At 32.7% G+C, this 19,747-nt stretch overlaps 1 protein-coding gene across 7 annotated transcripts in view; it reads left to right on the top strand.

The window, feature by feature from the left end:
- br (broad-complex core protein) overlaps positions 1-19,747 on the top strand; it is a 134,996-nt gene that overhangs the window by 61,320 nt on the left and 53,929 nt on the right. For 5 of the 7 annotated variants that reach the window (XM_076121496.1, XM_076121493.1, XM_076121499.1 and 2 more), the window contains exon 1: positions 13,191-13,783. The gene's annotated coding sequence lies outside the window, so the exon portion shown is untranslated. Of the gene's footprint in view, positions 1-6,223; positions 6,251-13,190; positions 13,784-16,410; positions 16,635-19,747 lie in introns of those variants that run through there. The other 2 variants (XM_076121495.1, XM_076121494.1) reach the window with 2 other exon arrangements.

The raw sequence follows: 19,747 nt of genomic DNA, 5'->3' as shown, positions 1-19,747 counted from the left end.
AGGGACTTGTTTTATAATATTAATCCATCTCGTTTGATTAAATGTGTAATTCTTAAAAACAAATATCATACTAAATGTAGAGCCCAAATATTTCTTGTTCGTTAAGCATTTACTGGTAACCACCATAACCCACTCTACTCTCCCGCCTCTCTACATTCTACGAATAAATATTCCGTAATTTTTCAATCAACGTACGCGAGCATAAGCCTCCCAGCTTAGAACATATAGAGTCATATATGTAGAGTATCGGCAAATTACTAAAACGCTCTCCCTCGCGTTATTTTCAGAACGTTATGAGCGAAAATTTTCCTTCGATGCTACACTTAGAACAGTTACAAATGAGGTAGAGACGCCATAAAGGTAATATACGAACTCTATGTAGAGTAGGGAATTTTGATTCTTGTTTTTGGAGTTTGTTTACGGCTTTGTATAATGAATAAATGTAGAGCAAGATAGAGTTCTCTCTTAAATTTTAGTACATATCTGAATCTAATATATCTAGTACCAATAATTATTTATTCTATGTCGCCCGTATTTTTGAAGTAAATAGTTTTAACTTTTTTTAAACGTGAATATAGAAAGTCTAAGGTTCTATATACGTGTTTAAAACAGTCACATGCTGATGACATCAAAAACATGACTGTCAAAACGCTGACTTATATTAATTTTTATAATAATAATAGAGTGTAGTAGTAAATAGAGCCAGGCTTCAAATCTCCAACGGTATCAAATATCATTACGGTGAAACTAAATAGGGTGAAGGCGGAGTCAAATGGCTTCCTTAACAAAATTTTCTATTTTGATGATAAACTTTAAGTTCACTTGGGGTTTTTGCCCACGTATAAATAAATAATTTGACGAATTACCATCCCACGGTTGGACACGACATTTATACAAAAATAGTAAAATATGAGGAATTTTATCCAACATGGAAGTGTAACGTAGATCTGAGTCTAGTAATATTTGAGACTATAAAATGTAGAGACAGTCAATTTCTTATAACTTTTAGTAATATACTTAAATAAAATTTGATATAAAGTACACTTGAAAACCATAAATTAAGTTAGTTAAATTATTTTTATTAATACAGTTAAGTAAGTTAAAGGGATTTTTTTGCTTAACCCGTTTATATCCAAAATTACTAATCGGATTATAAATAATCTTTCTATGTATGATACCCTCGCTAAAAAAAACATTATTTTTCATCTAACATCACGCTACAAACTTTAAGAGCAGGATAATCGTAATAAACGCGAGTGAAACCGGGAACTGCTAGTAAACGTATATGTATAAGTGCAGTTCTGTTTGCCAACGCTTTTTCTAATGCAATCATTGGGGTTGATGCGGAGGGGTGGCGTTTTCACTCTAATCACTATTATAGATTTTTTCTCGACGCGACGTTAAAACTAAACGATGTGTTCATCTGTGTTTTATCTGAAATACAGTTATATTTTTCTAATAAAAAATCTTTATTGACAAATATAGAACCAAAGTAAAAGTATTGATAGTAAGATTTATACCGTAATTTTCCATTTTCGGTCTGGAATGGCTTTTGTATCTAATATTTGATGTTTAGAATCGACTTGAAAGAATAGTACTTTTAAAGTTCGCTAGGGGTGCTGATCACTTTTCTATACAAACATTCTTGATAGCTACTCAATAGTCAATAGTGGTAGGAAATCTCCCCTCTGACTATAAGTGGAATAAAGAAGGGACGGCTGATACAAAGAAAGGAAGGTTTATAAAAGCTAACATTACGATTATAACTAAAACAAAAATGCAATAGTCTTAGCATTCTATTAAAACTTCTGCAGCATTGTTTTATACACAATTGCCAATGCTAAACCAATAGATATAGAAATTTAAAGTAAAATAAAAATAAAAAAACCAGCTCCACAACTTCCTTCTTCGCTAATGAAATAATAATGTACACATAAAAATGTTCACATAACATGTCGCTTCTACACGAATTTCTTATTCGCTCGCTGCCAATACTGGGGTACATTAGCGTCCTACGAGTGTGGAGTTACCCCCTAAATTATTTCGACATATGCAAATTTGTGCGCACCTACAGATGTTAACAATGATTAAATGTGTAGATGGGACGCGTAGGTGGAATATAGAAGAGATTAGCGGTTGGAAAGTCATGATGTTTTTATTGAAGCATAGTATGAACGTATAATGTTCCTGTAGGAAGCAAAATAAGTTTTGGTGGACTTTTAAATGTAAGGAATTAGAGTTTTAGACCAACTCTTGATAGACTTTCCAGTCACCTGTATGTTTTTAATTTAGACTAGCTGACCCGCGCAACTTCGCTTGCGTCACATAAGAGAATCATAATTTTCCCCGTATCTGTAACATTTTTCACTGGTACTCTGCTCCTATTGGTCGTAGCGTGATGATTTATAGCCTATTATAGCCTTCTTCGATAAATGGGCTATCTAACACTGAAAGAATTTTTCAAATCGGACCAGTAGTTCCCGAAATTAGCGCGTTCAAACAAACAAACAAACTCTTCAGCTTTATAATATTAGTATAGATAGTATAGTATAGATATGCAACATTCCTTGGGCTTTCAGTCCACCTACCGTTCCAACTTCAGACTCCATACATCCGTATTAGCCTGATTATTAATATGTTACGTAATTTTGCTGTTATACATTGGTATTTTACGACAATTTAATGCTATTTAAGCTTACCAACAATGTTCATTAGCTACTTTAATCATAACAACACCAAAACAACTACAATCATCAGAAGACCCCAACGCAAAGTTATCTTCTCATACAACTTTGACGACTTTTTCTGTTCCCTCCCAACATCCTTTTCAACTTCCGCATGTAGGCACAAAACCTAACACGTATTACCGTCACATCTCCACCTTAATCTATGCATACACACCTAGCGACGCGCGTCTGCCAAAAAACGAGCCGGCGCAGTTGTAAAATTGTCTAACTACCCGCCCCCCGCGCGCACTCATTACGGCGCGTGCGTGCACATACTACCTGCGAGTGTACGTTAGGATATGTCTTAAGATATCCGAGTTTTTTTCACCCGGAAGTCCGGATAAGATAGGAAAATGTGATGATAGTTTGTAGGTATTATGATTGGGGTAAAGACTGTTTCTCTACTACATAAATAAATGAGGGAGGATGGTTTGTTTCCCTATCAAGTATCTGTAAGGTAACGTTAAGATTATCGTGTAGTTTTATCTTTAGTCGACTCGTGGGAGACCCATACTTGTTCCTTTAAAAAACATCTTTCATCAGTCAATTAAGCTAGTATATTATGTCACAATTAAATTCAAAATGATTGCTGAACGCGAAAATAATCTATTATCAGAGTACCATAATCAAAACGTAACGGTCAGCTTTTGAACACTTCAGAGCCCTTTCATACAAAACTCAAACAAGAAAAATCCTTTCCATATCTCTGGACTTATCTTCTAACTCAATCCCATTGAACTCCAAACACCAGATCGCGATACTAACGCACGGTGTTCATCTCTTTCTAGTTTTGAAAAACCTCCCTCCCTAACCCCTCGCCCTCCCCCTCCCCAGCGAGGGGGGACCTCCTAATTCCTTACATATTTAAATTCCACTTTGGGCGTTCGTTGAATCTTCATATTGTCTCCGCTAGGCATTCGTGTATTCCATTTACTAGGTTTTTACGCGCAAATTGGGTAATGGGTTTAGTCCCACTGTTGGGAATGGGATTTGGAACGTTTCGTTTTGATGTACTGGCAGGGAATTATGTATGCAGATTGTCTGGTATACGATTTTTAATGGAAACGTAACTAAGTTTCGATTTCCTGTTATGTAGGCTCTATAGTACTAAGTATATTAAGTTGTTCTCAACAATCGGTAAGCAGTTGATAAAGCAACGTTTGGTACGGACATTGAGTGGATAGTGCCTCGGTGCATGCAGATACGTTAAAAGTCAGTCATGATTCTTGCAGAAGACAACAGTCGTTAAGCCATGTCATAGACTTATGGGTAGCTTAAACAAGTTTGACACTAGGCTGACGACTTACCATACGATAAATACACAGTGATTGTTTTAGTATTGAACGATAATTATAGCTACTGTTCACAAGACTACCCATCTATAAAGTGGTTTAGTTAAACGTCACTTAACCTTACAAGTGTGAGGCACTTGTAAGGTTAATTTGACAACTCTTTTAACCGACTGTATTATAATTATTTGAACGAAAAACTGTATGTTTTCTTATGTAAATAACAGAATCACATGATTTAGTTCGAACACACTTGATTAAATGTGTCAGTGTTATTGAATTAATTAATTTGTTAATGAGAAAGTTTAATCGTTATATTATTCATTAGTGACTGAAACAAAGACACATATTATATTAAAAGAAAAAAACTACTCGACGATTAAAAAGAGTAAATAGTTTCATGTCATCTCCTCTTATTGGCTCTACCTTTTAAATTGCGGGCAAATTCTCTAACTGTAAGTTTCACAATCGTAAGCAGTATAGATAGTATAGAGTTACATAAATAATAATTGATTTGATTATGATTTTGATGCTCGCATTCTGTGTCTACTTATCCCGCGGGAACGAAACGTATTGTTTTATGTATTTGCTTATTTTTGGTACTGTGTTCACACAGACAATTATTATTACACTCCCGATATCGGCCATTTAGGGGTACATTTCCAAGAAATAAGTTTAGTATGCCTATATTTGAACACTGGTCTTCACTACCTTCCAGCAATATATCAAAGAAATCTGTTCAGTTGTTTAGCAGCAGAACACAAAGCCACAAACAGACAAACTTTCCCTTTTAAAAATATTAGTATGTATGTAAATATATAAACATACAAACTCTCACTCATATAATATAATTATGTCAGTAAGGCAGTGTAATTAGTTTATTCGTATTTGTTTTCCTTCGGACGTTCCCTCCTTGAAGGTCAAAGTATAAGCTCTAGGCTATTCTACTTCCTTTTGATCTTCTATAATACTACATTAATTAACCTATATAATTTCCCAAGAAAATCTGTGTATTTTCTCCGAATTATATCAAGTTTGTCTTAATTCATAAATGTTGGAACACGATACAGTGGCCTACAAAAAATATGTAAATTGTACATCTTATTATTATAATAGTTTCACAAATTCAACATTTGAATACGTCCTTGATCAGTCTAAATTTCCGCACTTAACTACTAAAGTAAATTTATTTATACAGGGTGTTTGAAAACCCGTAATACTTCCGAATCCAAAAAAATCGGGTTGCAGAAGCGTTTCAACTACTTATGTCAGTATACGCGCTTGATCGTTTCCATAGGCACAAGTGTAGTGCCAAAACGCTTTGTCTGTCATAAGTCCAAAATCAAATTGATAAAGGAGACAGTATTAGTAGTAATACTTATAAACCAGTAGCTGCGGCTTGCAACCTCGCCCAAATGAAAAAATCCTAGTCTTAAAAGTATTTAGTATACTTTTAAAACAAGGTTTTTTTCAATTTAATTTTTTTTTCAAAAAAGCAAGGTTTTTTTCATAAAATTCCGACCAGTATTTTATTCCTGTAAGAGTAACAAGAATACATCATAATACTTACTTAATTTTCACATATTAATATAAGCAGTAATAGATAATATAATCATTCTGTATACCTGTATTGTGAGTAGCGCAGTTAACACAGGTGTGTCTGTTCTAACAGCAGTCAATGTAGACGATGTGTTTGGACAAGTGCCACCATTTAACCGCTTTGAACACTAACTACACAATGTTACACAGTTTTAGAAATATTTTAGGCTAGAATTTTAGTATTCTATTCTGAGTAATGAAATAATTGGTACAAGATGTATAAAAAAATCTTCCGCATTAATTTTGACATGACGATTAGTCCCAAAACAACTTACTTCTGTATTCTGCAAATATTCTGTGTGGAATCCATCTACGAATGATTAATGATTATTGCCATAGAATCAAAGACGATCATTATATAGAGAAATTAAAGTTTTCTTTGCTAGGAAGACTCGCTCAGTATTGTCGTAAAGACACGATTAGCGGGCGTAAGTGAAAATAAGTTTTAGTCTTCTATCTAGATATCTAGTATAATAATATCCATAGAACTTACTAAAGTCGTTCTTTTTTTTACGAAACACACTAAATAGTATATATATGTTTTGCCTTTCTACGTTTTTGCGTTTCGTCTTTTGCATATTATACTTAATTATTTTCTTTATGTTTCAGGTGGCCGTTGGGTATCTACAAGACGAGGTAGCTATAGAATTTCATTTTATTAATATTAATTACGGCATCTACTGGCATTTCCGTAAGTATAAGTTATATAAAGTTGAAGTCACCTAATTATTTTCTAACTCATTAATAATCTTGCACTGATTTTATTTTAACAAATACAATGAACAGAATATAAATTAGAAACATTTATCGGGAAATAATGAAAGAAAATATTAAAAAGTTTATCTTTCCTCTTCTTATTATTTTATATAAGTTTTTCTGCTTTCCTTAGCAATTTTATATATCTTTAACTAAAAACAGATACGGCTATTTACGTGCTGATATGCTTATCATAAATGCTGCAAACAAGTGATTTCAATTAAATATCTTCAAATAGGGATAGGCCTACCACAGTTTAGTTTCTTTTAAGAATACGAGTGTTGAGAAGCTCTTGTGATGATTCTTTAAATAATATGCTTTAACTGTGAATCGAGTGAAGATTGTTTCCTGAAGAGGTATATCTAAGAATATGGAACTTTCTTATTCTTTCCTTTGAAAGAACTATTGCCTTTATAATCATAATCTATAGATTTCATATCAAAATCGTAATTTAAAAAAAAATGCGGTAGTGAAAATTTCTTAACAAATCTCCCATCAATATACAAACCTCTTTAAACATAACTTAACCTACAACCTAAACAGAAAACCGCGACATCATCATAACATCCCATCCGGCGAACTGCAACCACAATCGAACTTAACGTTATCGGCATATTAAAAATAAAATAATATTGTTATCGGACGGGGGCGGTACTACCCCACTCCATATAATAAATTCATTTGCTGCTGTAGTTTTTTCCGTAATAACCCTATTGGTGCAAAAATGGCTACTTTCCATTTGGTCATTGCGTGTGTGTGTGTTGTTTTTTATCTCTTTTTATCGTCAGCCGTGGGTGTTTTTCGTATGAGGGTTTTTTATAATGACACGTGGTGGCGGGTGGTCAATGCGATATTATCGATTATCACCGAATATGTGGACACCCCAAGATTCGGTTCCGTATTGTTTTTTTGTGTATAGTTGATGATGGTAATTAATATGGATGGAACTCATTATGTAGTAGTATTGGGTTTATTAATTATCTCAAAGTTCGTTGTTTTAAAAGAAGAAAATTATACTGATAAGTATTTGGCGACATTTTTTTAAAGCGTTGTTATCCCACTACTGGGCTACTGTATATGTAGGTACTTCCCAAAAGAGAGGCTAGGCTTTAAGCCCACCACGCTAGACAAGTATGTGTTAGAAAAGATGTTTAAGAGTTCATGTGTGCAAGATTTCTTCCAGACATTTTCCTTCACAAATCAAAAATGTTATTTTAAATTAGTCATCGTCTCAATATTTCTCAAAGAACAAAATATTAGTTTGGTTTCGGACTCACCTTATCACACTAATTATAAGGTACACTTATCACAAATCTCTATGTCTTAACTTGATTAAACAAAAACAACAGTTAAGTTTCCATTATAGAAACGGGTTACATGAGTTCGTATTAGATAACTGAGATATCATATAAATACCTTTTAAGTTCAAATCATATAAAGCTTCAAATAGTACAATAGAATCTCCAGACATCTTACAAAGCTTAGTAATGTAAGTCATAAGGAAGCTATGAGATACTGTATCTATTACGGTGTTTCTTGGCAAAGATTTCTATCCCGACTATTGCCGACTGTTGCCGAATATTGTCGAAGTCTACCGCCTAACGTATTAACTTATAAATGAAACTATGAAGGAATTATGTTGCGAAGACGGTTGCTTTAGATTTTATAGTAAAAATTCTCATTCATTGACGGTATTATAAAAAATAGTACGACAAAGTATAGAAGAAAGAAAGACAGAAAAAAAAATACCAATCAAAAAATTTTGTTTCTTTATGTCATTTTCACAATGCGTTTTAAACTGCTATCACGGCTGCTAGTTATGTGGCTTATGTGTCTGCCTCTCTGTCTCCTCTTGTATATAAAAAAGGCTAAGGTTAAGTTAAACTCGTAAACCAAATAAGAGGTTAAGACTTAGTATACCTTCAAGAACAGTTAAAAAAATAGCAAGTATGATTTCTTCATATTATTTACTTCGCTATTACGACATATTTATATTATTATAAAACTCGCACTTTCAGTCATACTAAAAATGATTATAGTACAAAATAATAGTAAACAACCTATAGTCGAATAGTTTTACTGAATAGTAGTCGGAGTTTTCTCTACGATGTAACTCGTAGCTCGCTGCTACAGTCGTAGAGCTCTACGCGGCTACGAGTCGATGCGCTTACGCACCCTCTTTATATTGCTTCGTCTATGAATCTATTTCCAAATTGGGGGATTATTTGTTATTCTAATTTTGATAAATAATACATTTATAGGTATAATTGAGATGTGATGTTGTCAATTCAATAATATCATATGAAAATTATTAATTTCGAGATTGAATTTATAAAATGTATGTTTGGATATAAATAAAGTATTATTTCATTACTGTATTTTAGATCAATTCTAGGCAGATATCAATAAAACTATAATTTATAGTAGATTAATGCTAATATCAGAATAAGTATAGAAAATATTCTCGAAATCCCTCTAATCGTACTCTTTTACATTAAACGTAGCACATCATTTCAAATAGTAATTCAAAGATTCTATTCGTATTTTTGATTATGATACACACTGCAAGTTTAGATCAATTTAAAACAGATATCAATACATTATAAATACATAGTAGATAGATTGAAATATCGAGGTACAAAAAATATTTTCAAAAACCTTCCAATCGTACTCTTTCTTTATAATAAACGTACTACATCATATCAAGTAGTAATTCAAAGTTTTTTTTATCTTTATTTTGGACTATGAAACACACAATTTTCTAAAACAAATCGCTCAATATCTTAGAACAAGTTTATCAAAACACAACATAACGTTTTTCCTCATATTCCTATTCGGATAGTTGAGATGCAATTTTTATAGTAACTGTATGGGAAATGAACTAGCGGAAGTTAATATGAGGGGAGATGGAGGACTTTTATGACTATACTAGCTAACACACGCGACTTTACTTGAATAGTTTTATAATAAGCGTGTATTCTTGTATGTTATTTTGAAAAACAGCTTCTTTAGACTTAAGTTTTTTTTAAGGTGTATGGATGTTTGTTACTCTTTTACAGGAAAACGACCAAATTTATTTTGATGGAATTTGGCACACAGAAAGGTTATTATCTGGTTTAATACGGAGTATTAATATGAGAAGTAAATTGTAGATCAAAGTAAGTGAAATATATTGTGAAGTTTTGGGTGATAAACAAGTTATTGCTCACGATTTTGCTTGCATAAATGCTCATATGATATCTGTAATTGTATAGAATTGTTAGAAAATGTTTTGCTTGCATAGCTGTCTCATTAAAATAGACGATAACATTGACGTTTTTTATCAAAATTGGGTCAGCAGTTTAGCTAAAAAACGCACCATACTCATTGTCATGTATATTATTTATATGAAACAACCCTTTTCACTGTTCCAGTGTGGAACACGGGTCTCCTCTCGCCGTTTGAGGGGTTACATTATAGTCCACCACGTGGCCAAGTGCGGGTTGACAAACAGAATAACTTATAATAATAGAGTAGTATTAGATACTTATGTTTGAATGAAAAACAAAACCTGTTATCTTTTTCTTAGTTAGTTTTTTTTTATTGAATAGAAAAATAAAATGGGTAGGCCATTTATTTGAAGAGATAGATAAATTAAAATATGATAATGACTAAAAAAATTTAAGAAGCAACTTCAGGAGTGAGTTTTTTTTTCTTCTCTTAAAGCTTAACTCTCTTTTCGAGTTGCTGGTAGATCTAATAACTGTACGACTATCATAATTGTCAGATTTTGATTTTAAGACTTGATGTTATAATGATGACTATGAGGGTTCATATACAGCTGTGAAATACTTAGATGGGTGACCACTTGATAATATAATCTTTGAAATAATGTGTAAATATTTGGCTTCGGTTATTGTGAATGAAGACAAATACTTGTTACCTTAACCATTTATGAAGCTAATACTTTTGCATTTCAACTATTTAATATGACCACCAAAGTTTTTAATCGTATATACTTTTTTACAACTATTTATGGCATTATCATTATGAAAAGAATATTTACAATCTGTATTTTTACGCAAATTATTAAAACTATACTTACTGCAGCTAAACATAGTTAACTAAGCAACATTAGTTTTCGTTTCAAATACATATTTGAAAGGAAAGTAGAGATTGTAGAGCCCCGCAGTCGTTCAACGATTAGACAGGAGTTCACGGGAGGGTTGCAAACGAATTGGGGAATATTATACTATTGCAATCGTGACAGTTTTTCTGCAAGTCTAATTGTGATTATGTGATATTATGGTTACTCTAATATTAGTCTGGTTTAATCTGAAAGTTGAAAGGATATACATACTTATTTATTTTATGTATGTTAAATTTTTTGTAAAAAATGTATTGAAAGTATTTGTAGTTGCAAAAAAGAGCTTATCGTAGCAGTTTAGCTGGTTTTGATTTTCGTTATCTTAAATGCTAAGTTAAGATAATATTATCATTTCAAGATGAGTTAATTGGGAAGTTTAGTTACATTTGGGTAATTATATTATTAATAGTTAATGATTAGGTTTTCTACATCTTGAATTTAAAAAAGTAGTAGAATTTATTACATATTTTCTAACGTTTCATTTATATGGAACTACTTTTAGAACGGAGATAATAATATTATTTAATAAGAAAATCATAGTTGCTATGTTCGTTTGGTGTATAGACCTGTACGGTTTTTTATCTCTTTGGTAGGAAAATAAGTTGAAGCTCTAAAGATTTTTTAAGCTGTAAACATTATCTTGTAGAATTGACTTATTTAAAAGACAGTGTGTTTTTTTATAGTTATCAATTTTCATCATAAACAAACATAATATTCTACTGTATTATATTAAGGATGAGCAGAAACTACCGTAAGCAGTTCGCTTTACATTATTTTCTTGAACATTCTCGACAGTAAACAGTACACTATGAAACCTTGCATTTCATAGCTTATCATAACCGATACCACTAAACAATCCACGTAATGGAAAAACAAACATTCCGTGACTGACTCCAATACGTTTCTCGTCGCAAATCATAACGTAAACCCGGAAAAAAAACCACCCGAATACAAGTACTGTATCTACTAATAAAAACTTCTAATAAACATGCAACTAAACAGAGGCTTCCGGGCAAATAAAACATAAAAATATATCCTATTTTCATAGGGCGGGGGTGGAGGTGGGGTTTGAAACTCACCCCCTATCTGCGCAAAAACCCAAAAACATCGAAATGAAAATGAGTATAAAGGGGGGAAGGGAGGCACAGCTATGTGTTGGTAATTCATTTTTAACATTATCCTTGTGTGAGTTTTAAAGTACAGTCACTGAAATAAGTTCATGTTGATTGGATGCTGAATGTTTTGTTAGATGTTACGTATTGTTAGGTTTTTGTATTGTTTGTAAATGTTATGTTTTAGTTTGTCTAATTATGTGTTATTAGTAATTAGGTGTTTCAAGTAAATCATTTATTTTGATATTATTATAAATTTCGAATTTTCCAGATCTTGTGAAGGTCTTCCGTAATTATTTAAAGTTAATTATTATTAATTAAAATTGAAAATCAAAATACTGCTATATTTTATTCAAAAAAATAATTTTAAATGATTATCCTTACTTAAACCCTTTAAATTATCTTAAAATATTTCATTAGCATCTAATTACTCAAATTCAAAATTAAAATATTCTACGGATTAGGGTCTAAAACTTAATGCATTTTTCCAAATACTTTCATATTGAACGCGCATATGAAAAAATACCTAATTTCATTAATTAATTAACGATAATGCATAATACTAAAGCATCATTCGTTCTAATTCTAAACACCAACTAGAAACTAGTTGGTGTGAGGTGGGCGTTTCATATGTTTTAATTGAAAACATAGGCGGTATGTAAAACCACTTGTTACGCCTATAATTGACGATGCGTGGGTAACATTTCTAGTTGATTGTAAACAAAACATTACTAAAATACTACCAACCAAAGATCTTTGAACTTTAACAATAATCAATGAAAAAATTATAAAATGTAAATGAGGTATTATTTTTTCTAATCATGTGGGTGTGCTCGATTGTACAGACCGCGAGCTCGCATTGTGTTCCCCTACACACATCTACACTACCGTGAACATAAAACGCAATTTTGTATTAGATTTAATTTGAGTCGCACAAGTTGTGTGTGTGTGCGTGCGTGCGTGCGTGTGCGGCGAGCTTCCTACGCACAAATTGATTACGATCGTCGTCGAAAAGAGGAATTTGCATAAACGTGGAACTCTTTTTTCTCTCTTTCCTTTGGAAAATCAATCCATCTCGGGATACGTCATTAATTTCCTGGTTATTTTGTTCTATTTAGCCGGTCGCAGCGTACGAGCGATAGGTGTAAAGGGTAAAGGCGAGCGCGGCGGCTCGGCTAGTCTTGAACTTGGGAGGGAAGAGTACGTAAGTGCATGCGTGGTGAGTACTGCGAGCACTGCTCGTACTTGGAGTAGTGTGTAGTGTGTAGTGGGCTAGTGGCATAGTGCAGGGTGCAGGCGGTGCAGGCGGCAGTGCAGTGGCGGCGCGGCCTCCGCCCGCCGCGGCGCCGCGCCGAATGAGCGCCCGATTTAAAAACTATACGAACGAACCCGCGCAGCGGAGCGCCCGTAATGCCACCCCCCGCGTAATGATTTTTTGGCGATGAATTTATATTCGCGCGCGAGCGGTGCCACTTTTTCGACCCCCCCACGAACCCCCAACCCCCGCTCATTAACGCAACCCAGATATGCAATTCTGATCTTTGACGAGGAGGCTGTAGTGTCGGCGGGCGCCTCGCCGGGAGAGGTGCCCCGTTTTGTTTTTTCCCGCCTGGCTTCATTATTGATGGCATCGGGACGGTAATGCGGAAGCATGTGTGAACGTTTCATTACAAAAGGTGGACGCGGCTCGTGTTAATATTGCAGACCGGCTGGACCCGACCGGACGGGTGGACGCCTCGGAAAAAAAAACTTTTAGAAAATAAAAGAAAAAAAGAAAATTAACAGCCGCAATTAAATTTTGAAATTGTAATTTCGGTCCGTAATTATTTTAGGAGTTCCGGTCGCGCGCGCGGAGACTCCAACTATCGGTCGCGTGTAGAAAGTTTTCGGGCGAAACTTGGGAGTAAAGTTTTCTCACGTGCGTATGTGGACAACAGCAGTCGCTTGACTGATTGGCCGGTGGGTCGCGCCGCGCGTCGCTCTTTCTATCACCTATTCCACTATCCGAATAGTTTTTATTGGTGGAATATTTTGTCAACAGTCGACTTAAGTTTGTTTATTTGTCCGTCGTGTTCTGTTACCGGACGCTTCTCGTATACTAGTGACTTTGTTGAAGTTTTGTTCATTGTTTTTGTTGAGTTACATTTTTGTGTTCGACGGCGGCAGCTAGAAAAGGTAAGTGACAGCTGTTTTATTTCACAGGAAATGCGTCGGAATTTAAAAATTCTCACGTCTTTTGAAACCGGAAGTAGAAAATTTAATTTTTACACAAATATTTTGGTTGTTACTATTAAAAATTTGCATATAAAAAATGGGTTGAGTCAATAGATGCTGTGATTTTAATATCTGAACAATTAGTGTGACCCTCTGTATGTGAGGTATTATTATGTAAATGCGAGCCGGGCGAGGTGCAGGGGCTAGCTAGCGTGCAAGTGTCGTCCGAGCTCGATATTAGACAATCTTGCATAAATAATTAAAAATCGCTACAACACTGCATCTACCGTTGGACCCATCATTGTCCACTGAACGGGTCTGAAACTTGAATACAACGAGACTGGATGTTCATAAATTAAGTTAGTTTTATTAAATAACTTTTATTGCCGCCACTATTTTTGTGAAACTTTAAAGATTTTTAAATTAGAATCAAAGTTTGATAAATAATTAAGTTGCATTTTGGTGAATATTAAGCTGCGCTTTACATGGAATAAATATTTTTGTTTTTTAAACTAAATTTTTATGTCATTTATTTTAAATCAACGGCTCATTATTATACAAGTATCTATTATTACGCAAAGAACTGATTAATGTGAACAATATTAGATACGGCTAGAAACATACTAACCTAGAACTTCTATGAACTACTCTCACGTAGTAATCTTATCGCAAAAATATTTATCTAAGTGTGTCACTTTACTATTAGACTAATACGATATTTTTGCATAAAGAACTCACTTATAACAAGATATAATATTATTTGCGAACATATTTTTAAAATACAAACTACATTTTATATTTTTATTACTTACAAATATATATTTTTATAATAATTATTAATCATAGTCAAATTAATTTATTCAAACTTAATTTTTTGCAAAAAAAGTACTGTTCCAAACTTTTTGTTATAAAAATAAAAATCTATTACAAAAGAAATTATTGTTTAAAGATGAGCGTAAAATATAAATTCTATTTTGGTAAATAAATTTGAGAGCGTCGCTCTACAAAAAGTAAAAAATATAAATATCGCGTGCGAGAGTAAAGCGCGCGTAAAGTTATACTAGTTTATTTCCTTACTATATACAAACTATGTTAAAACTAAAATACATTACTCTTAAAATATAATTAATTTATAATAAAACTTACTATTTTCATATTTAGGTTTTAATTAATTAATCAATCAAAATATTATTAATATTAAAGGGTTAATTTTTAAAATCAAGTCTTATTAATTTTTTCTTAATATCATTAATTTGACTCGAGATCTACGTTAAAATATATTTAAAACAATGTTAAAAGTAATTAATTAACAGTAGAACTTTGTTTGTTAATTAATAAATACATACATTCAACCCAAATAAAAAATCTAAGTTACCATCAACTCATTTTTAACTAAATTTTCTAACTTACCAAAATTCTACCGCGCAAATCTCTAAAATAAATCAGCTAAATCTTGTATCTATTGTTTAAAATCATATTAAAATCACAGCATTCTACCATCTTTAATCTATCTTTATTAAATATTTATCTTACCGCACACAATTGTCGTCAACGGCTCGAATATTTCGCCGTCCGAACTCTTTCTACACAATATAATAGATACAATAGTCTAAATACGGTTATTCCCACATTCTGCAGGAGAGCTGAGCTCTTGCTGCGAGCTCGATGCATGCAAACACCCCTCCGAGACCCCATTGTCCAGAATAGTCCATAGATTAGTAAGAGCAGGTTTTCAAACGTCTTCTCGTTCAAAGAAATATTAATTAATTTTGCAGTCTCGCTACTTATCAGCTAGAGGGTTAAATATTCAACTTTATCGGGTTAAAAGATGTGAGAATTTTTTGTACTTTTTTTACAGATACTTTGCAGCAGATATGTTTTGTTTTTCAGCACGGAAATACGCTTTTTGAAGGTCCCACTCCTTCTAAGGTAAAAATAAATGTATAATCTACAGAATATCGCTGCGATATTTTTATCTTGCCGGTTTAATTCGAGCCGGAAATAAGTAATCTAATAAATTAGAATTTGTATTTCTAAGAATAGAAAATTTGTTTACAAAGTTTATACTCTCATAAAAGTTTTCCTATAAAACACTGTATCTACTAGAGTAATAATTCGCAACAATTATGTAATAAAACATACTTATAACAGATCTCAGAGCACACACAATGCAATTAATAAACATCGATAGTAAAAAAATGGCGCATCATCTTATTTGATAGATAACGCGCGCGATACATTTATCTAAGTTACCTACGCTCAGTACGCGGCCAATAATCTAGTCAGACAGTCCATCGATTCAGTCTACCTAGGCATTCGTACACAAAATGCCAGACTAGGAAAAGAGTAAAAAAAGACCGGTGACAGACTCATTCGGGCCGCCGTCTCCTTTCTAATCGCGCCCCCACACGCACGCGCGGCTTTTTAATTGCATCCCCATCCCCCACCCCGGAAAAAAGGGCCGAGCACACGATGGATTAGCATACAACCTCAGCGAGAGAACGCGGTGCGCACCCCTTCAGTTTTTGCGTGTCGGATCCCGCCATATTTTTCGCGGTTGTATTTTTTCGTGGGGGGGCGCGGGGAGCTGCAACGTGCGTGCGCGCCGGGCCAGTCGGCTGCCTGCCGGCGAGCGCGCGATGTGCATAAACCCGTCCGCGATACACAACAACATACTGCACTCACGGGACTCGCGACTATCGACACACTCGCAACATACAAACCGACATTATTTAACGTAATTATATTTATTTTTAATGTGACCAAAGTGCTGTGCTGTGAGGATTTAATATTAAATTATCAATTATAACGGGTAAGTTTTTTCTAGATTGCCTAGTTATCAACGTGACGTTAGGACTAGCAAAAATTTGGCGATAGCTGGGAGCAAGGTCGTGGCATAGTGATAAATTTATTTGCACAGAAAAAAATGTGTTAGACTTATACGGATAACCTCATTTCGGAACAACGCGCTCTATTGTAATATATATTATGTTTAATTTCGCATATTTTAATTTATCATTCGTAATCGAGTTTAGGCTAAACGATATTTGCGATTCGGAATGTACTAATGAAATTATTTCGTTGGAAGTTTGTGAAACTATTCAAAGTTTGGAAATACTTTTGCAAAGGCTTTTGTGAAGTTTTTATGAAAATATTTTTGTGTAAAAATAAAGAGATTTAGATAGGTGCCTAATTATAAGTGACGCGTTGTAATATGATCACTTAATTACATTACAAACGATTGTATGATAGTGATGAACATACTGAAACCTGTAGCTGTTTGAAACGACACACAAGAATTTGAATACTTGCTCAAATATTGAATAGTTTTAGTTTAAACAAGTGTGAGACTAGACGAGTAAATTATTAGTAACCATTTAGCTATGTAGAACAATATTATAACTTAAGTTTCAAATAAAAAACATGATACCGAATTGCGAATATGTAAAAAATTTTATACGACAATTATCATTCATATTATCTTATTTTTTGCCAAAATGAATAACTAACTTCCAGTTTTAAATTGAAAATAAAAGCTCTCAAAATATTTATCGCCAAAATAAAAATGATAATTGAACAAATTTAAGCAACAATTATTATTCTTAGCTTAAATTATAGTACATAGTTTTGTGTTGTTAGTGCTTAGTAGATTCGTGGTTAAGTTCAAATAAACCACATTTTTCCTGTGACAAATCTACATAATATACTAAAATAGTGCAGACGAATTAACCTATTTGAGAACTATACAATAACAACATTGATTAAATATTATTAGTCATTACAAACCGTTATTAGAATAAACTTTAGACATCCAAAATAGGCATTTAAATAAGCTTATTTGTCTATCATAAGTTGGAATAATTATAGAATAAGATATTCCTAATATTATTATAAACGCGAAAGTTTGTCTTTGAGAAGATGATTAATCGTTACATGTAAAAAATAATTAAGAATTGAAAGAAACTTGATGCAAAGATTTGCTATCATTCTTATATGTAAAACTACTGAACATAATTCACTTAAATTTCGCAATCATGTAGTTTAAAACATGGATAAAGACATTTATATTCCGCGAAATGCAACCACGCGGTAAATATAGCGACCAGTTTTACTAGAATAACTGTTAATAATTTCCCGCCAGAAAGTTTCAGAAATTACAGGATTCCATGTCCTTTAAATTTCTTTATTAAATCAGATTTTTTGTACATAATATAGAGATTAGAGAGTAGACCGAAACAAAAGTATTATAATGTTTTCATGTCATATACTTGTAATTCCTTTATAAACCTATTTAGCTCTAATGTTATAAATATCTTCAAATTTTATGTTATATTTTGTGTAGCGGATTGAATAAATATATTTGATATTACTTAAATAGTCTATTTTTAAGAAACTACTTACTACGTTAAAACAACTAGTTATTCTAAAATAGTAAAGATTTGTGATAAAATCCGGCTTAATTCAATTAAGATCTAATTGATTGTATGCGAGAGAAATTTATCGTTTCATGTTATACCCGGTTAAATACAGTGTGTCGCGGTTTAGACAACAGTTCATATAATTTAATTTAATTTTTAAAAGTTTGATAATAATTATTAAGTTTTAAAAAATCTTTGTGACGTTAAATTAATTCTAAATATCTTTTGAAACAGAATAAAATGTTGAAATAACCTTCTATTCTTAGTTTTTTCTTTTCTTTAAGACTTAATAACTTCTTTTCTACAAACATTTGTTAAATATAATTCCTTATAAACTTTACATACATGCGAGATACAAGAATTAGTGCAAAAACAATTGCCTACTCGTGTTATAAATTTCTACGGCATAGTTCAAACTATTCTTTTTGGCATTTGGAAAGCAATTAAATAATATTAAATGAAAGACTCTGGAACTAAATATTCATTCAAGCGGAACCGCAAACTGAAATAAGCCGAAAATAAATACAATATGCTTATTTCTAATTGAAAAAAAAATAAAAGTAAAATTAGTTTTTTTTTAACACAGTTTCCTTTGAACTAACTAACCCTATTTACTTAACAAATTATCATCTATTTCAATAACCCAACACTGATTGAAGGGGGATGTAGTCCAAAGATAGTAATTACTGTTAAAATACCCAAATAACGGCCTTGGTTGCCGACCGAAAGGTCACAGGTTCGAATCTTGCCGGATCGATGGATTATTAGGCCACTTTTAAATATAGTACGCGTATATTCGCTTTAGTTAAAGGGGTGTAAGCCCTTAAATATATTTTTGTAGAAGAGAAAAAGAATACTTTTTTATTTATCAAATAACGGCAAAGTATTTAGGAACTTTAAGGTTATAATTGAATGGGAATAGACCGTCGCAAGACATTTTTAACCGATAGTGCTAGAAATTAGTTTAATTTCAGTAATTAAAGAGCTATATATTCAGTACTTATAATGGCTTATAAGGCAGCTGTTAGATTGTTCTTACTGTAGCTAAGTTAATAAAATGACTTACTTTAAGAAGGAAATGAAAGAATATATTTTCTAACATATTAAACAATTTTCCGTCATTATTGCGACAATCTAACAAACCCAAAAAACTAAGAGGGAAATGAGTGGCCCAATTCAATTTTTTTAATAAAATTATACAAAATGCCATAAATCCATTCTGACAAAATTTTATTACAAATTAAGTATTCTACTAAACTGTTTGTAATTATTTTTTGAATTTTTAAATACATAAAAATAGTAATTCGTTGGTATTATTAAAGAATAAGTACCTAATTCGTCAAAAATATATTTAATAAGTATAGAAGTATTTCGTACAGCAAGCATAGATGACAGATATATTTAAAACAGAGTTCCGTGTCGTGTTTCTGGCCGCGGTTGGCTAAACTAACGCCGCCGCGTTTATCTAAATATTATTGTACTGAGAGTTTTGTGGATCAAACTAGAA

This window comes from Anticarsia gemmatalis, chromosome 13 (genome assembly GCF_050436995.1).
Source record: "Anticarsia gemmatalis isolate Benzon Research Colony breed Stoneville strain chromosome 13, ilAntGemm2 primary, whole genome shotgun sequence".
In the NCBI taxonomy this organism is placed as follows: Eukaryota; Metazoa; Arthropoda; class Insecta; order Lepidoptera; family Erebidae; genus Anticarsia; species Anticarsia gemmatalis.
This window is presented reverse-complemented; position numbering and strand designations above follow the sequence as displayed.